The sequence below is a fragment of the Arachis ipaensis genome, chromosome B01 (assembly GCF_000816755.2).
Source record: "Arachis ipaensis cultivar K30076 chromosome B01, Araip1.1, whole genome shotgun sequence".
NCBI classification, from domain to species: domain Eukaryota; kingdom Viridiplantae; phylum Streptophyta; class Magnoliopsida; order Fabales; family Fabaceae; genus Arachis; species Arachis ipaensis.
Window position 1 is genome coordinate 136746864 of NC_029785.2, and position 4425 is coordinate 136751288.

A 4425-nucleotide genomic window follows, 5' to 3' on the forward strand; every position below is an offset into this window, starting at 1 on the left:
AATATAATCTCACATTATTAAAAATATTAATAATAATTAAGTAATAAATATAAATTATAAAATATACTGATTCTTTAGCATTATTGTTTATTACTATTCTATCGGACAATATATTGATTATTAATTTATTATAATCCAATATATCATGACACTTAATCTTGCTATTATCCATTTTTTAAACAATTCTCTTATCTATAGTGATACGTGCTTCAAATGTTCGTGATATGAAGAGTTCAAGAGTTATTTAGAAGATATTTTAGTTTACATTTTTAGAATATTTTATTTAATGTATTTTGATTTTGTTTATTTAATTACTAGATTGGGCCTTATGTTTATGGGTTTTAGGGTTTTCTTTGTTTTAACCTAATAAGAGATTATAAATACCTCCTTAGCTATTGTAGTCGTAGCATAGAATTTTTAGAGGTTTCAAAAACCCTTTTTGGTTTCGTGATGAAACCATGGTGTGGACAATTGAGGTTGAGGAGTCCCTCTCTTGTTACTTCGGGGAATTGAATAGAAGGTTGAGGAGTCCCTTCGATTCAATTTCCAAACTATGGCGTTGACAAGTTAGGTTGAGGAGTCCATTTCTTGTTGCGTCAAGAAATTGGGTAGAAAGTAAAGTGATTCTCTTTGTACTCAATTTCAATCTATCATTTTTGTTCCTATTTCAATTTTAATGTATTTTTTTATTCAGTTTGAATTCTTGTCTTTATGTTTATCTATTATTTCCGTATCATATAGAATGTATAAGCTTTAATTATCTATTTAGCTAGTATTATTGACTTTCTAATACATCCATCATTTTTACAATATCTCTAATTTGTCGTTTAAGTATTTGTTATTAGACAATACTATATGAACAACGCAGGATTCGAACCTCCGATCATTATTTAAGCAAATTAGTGAGTTAACCACTATACCAATCCAAATTAATTATTTTTTGAATTTTTTTATTAGTGGATTCTAGTATATGACTATGCTATATGGTCATTATGCAAGTATTATTAAAATTAAAGTCATATTTTTTTATATTTCGATAATATTTTTTTAAGTAATATTTTTAAAAAAATATTGTTTAATAATAAAAAAATGTTACTTTAACTTTAGCAATATTGTTTGAAATACCATAGTCATCGTAGTTATGATGCACAGATACTGACACAGATACAGAACAGGATATGACACGTGAATTTTAAAATCTTACATGACACTGGGACACGCATACATATAAAATATAAAGTATTTTTTAGATAAATTATAATGATATGTTGATATTTTATTGATATTAAAATATAAATTAATGTTTTTAATTATTTTTAATGTCTTATTTTAATTATATCAAGTATTTAAAATAATTTTTATTTTAATAAATAATAATATATACTATATTTAAATTTATTTTAAGAATATATGTTAAGAATAAGACTGGCCACATTGACACGTGATGGTATTTAGGTGTGTTTAGATCCGTCCGAAAAAATATTTTTTATTTTTTATTTTTTATTAAAATACGGTTGGATACAACAGACATGCGTGTCAAATGATATCGCATTTGAAATGTGTCCGACACGTAGACACAACAATTCAGTAAAGTGCCCATACTTCATAGCACCGTAGTCACTATAACATAGTCATGCTAGAACGGATTCCTTTTTATTTGGGTATATAAACGGGGCAAAAGCCCAAAAGAGTTTTCCAAGTTATTAAGCTACCTCTCTCTTATGACAAAAAACAATGATTGTCCCTCTCGTTTTCTTTTCCTGGGTACTCAATGTTAGCTTTATACTTTAGGCCTTATCTTTGGATTTCGTTTTCTGGGTGGGAAGGCTCAACAGATAACAGCCCAATACAATAAAAGCTTTTTGCAACGAAGTACATCTTGGTCCATGATATTTAAGGTTAACTAAATCTATATTTTCAATTGACCAAAAACAGAATGTTTCTTACAATTTTCTCATATTAACATACTGAAAACACTTGCACATCACGATTCTTTTCTTCTGTATTCATTATGCATTTTCTTTTTTTCATTAGCGAATCCCAACTCATAAACACTTCTTAAAACTTTACTCGAGCTTTTATATAAATTTGTTGGGTCATATCATGATGGTTGGATTGATATAAGAAACAGGAGAGAAAATAGCTTATCTAGCTAGTTCCCATCTCCCTGTTTCAAAGTGACATGTATTTTCGTTGTAGTCCACATAAATAAATTTGGTAGCGTTTGGTGAAGAGATAGAGACGAAAAGATTGCGACTGAGAGACAGAGACTAAGAGACTGAAATTATAATAAATTTCAATATTCTATTTGGTGCAAACAATAATGAAATTCTAATTTAATTTGTACAAAGGATAACATTGAAATTAATTAATTGAAATGAAGGTATTTTATGTATAAAATATTATTAAAGTTTTAGTCTCCATCTCTAAAAATTTTAGTCTTCTATGTCTCTACTTTTTGAAAGTACTGAAATACTGAAAGAGACATAAATTTTAATACCAGTCTTTGAATCAATAAACATGATACTAAATCTATGTCTTAGTATTTCAAAATAAACGCTTTGAGTCTTGTCGGACATAGGTTCAATATTAAAATGGAAAATAGGAATTAAAGTAGTGGGACTCGTTCAAGTCATTATACATTGAAATTTCTTCTTCAATAGGTGTAGCTGAAATGGCCGTTGGTCGTAATAATCATAGGTTAATTTAGTCAAATTTATTAAATTATTTATCGACTCTCAACTGTTAACTTTATATAAAATTAATTTTCTCTGAATCTTTAGCTAAAGGCATGAAAGAATTGGAAAAGGAAATTGCATGCATTTACGAGTTACAACATTATTGACTATTGAAGAGAATCCCACTTATATAGTTTTTCACGGAAGATTCAAACTTCACGGCACCTGCAGGTTCTTCGTCTACAAGGTTACGTTGCTCACCAACAATTTGTTTCCCTGGACCACTTTCGTACCTAAATATCAATTGGTTTGAGTTTACTTAGAGATAGTGCAAATTAAAGAAGAATTTCTAATAATAATAATGTGTTTGGCAACCGTATTTATTGTTTGAATAGTGACCCCTTCCCAAGCTCCACGTGCTTCGAAATAAAAACATATACACATACTCCAATTTGGTTGACGCGCACTCATGTGCTTCTCTTTATTTAAATAAATGTCGTACAAATCTTAGGTCAACCACCACCACATGCATCTCGCCCATTGGACTAATCCAACGGTGCTTGATCGTCCTTATTCATCAACTCACTATGGGCTTTAAGGTTTCAATTAAATCAAATTGGAATATTAAACATCTGGCGCATCATGAAAAGCATATTATTATCATTATTATTATCATAGAATAAATTCTTATCATCGGCTCTTGATCCAAATCAAATCAAATGGGTGTTACTTTATACGATTTCATTTCAATTTACAATTTATTCAAAATAGCAAGAAGTGCTACTCCTCCTCCTATTTTATTCCCATATGGTTGAATTGAAGTGACAAAAAAATCAGAACATTGTATTTTGGTTGACATGCCATCATAACGTTTCTCTTCCTCTATGTGATGGCTGCACAAATTAGACATTGACCTAACAAAAAGATTCAAGTTGTGTACTCTTGATTATGTTGTTTCATCTTTATTAATATTATATAATTTAAATTTAATTAGTCATTTGCTAGTTGCTGCTTTAATAAGTAGAGATATAGTCAACGATAGGCAAAATGACAAAAGGAAAAAAGATAAAGGGAGAAACATCCGAGGAGGCCACTCCACTAATTTTATATATTTTGTTAGTGGACTATAGTACTATACAGTGTGGAATAACAAAGCTTTTCCATCATGGCCGATAAGAAAATAACCCCTCACTTAATTTAAAAGTAACAACTTGCTTTTTAAAGACTTGAAAAGTTATTTCAGTAGCAAATATTATACATCGTTGATGTGATTTATGCAGAGTCTCCTGTTCACCAACAAATTCGCATTAGTTTTCCTTTCCTTTTCTAATTATTATTAAAGCGCACCAAAGTCAAAACCGTATCACAAACGTCTCTATTTTTTATATATATTTAAACTACTATATATATGCTATGTTGAATAGGAGTCTTAAATTTATTTTACCTATTACCGTAAATTAACTTTGCAAAAAATTAAGAAAATACAGCAAGGTATTAATTGATTAGCGTGTTGAAAAAGGAGTACGTGAAAGTGCGTTGACCATTTTGGGGTTAGAAAAAAACTTAAGAAATGAGGTATTAATTAGTTAGTTAAAGGAAGATATGAATTATGATTGTTTAGCAGTTTCGTAGGAACAAGTGGGGAGGACCCACCACGAAGTATTAATGAATCTGGACCGTTGGATTGAAGAGACTTGTTTGACTTTCCCAACCCCCAATCTCTTTTATAACAAGCTCTCCTTCCTCT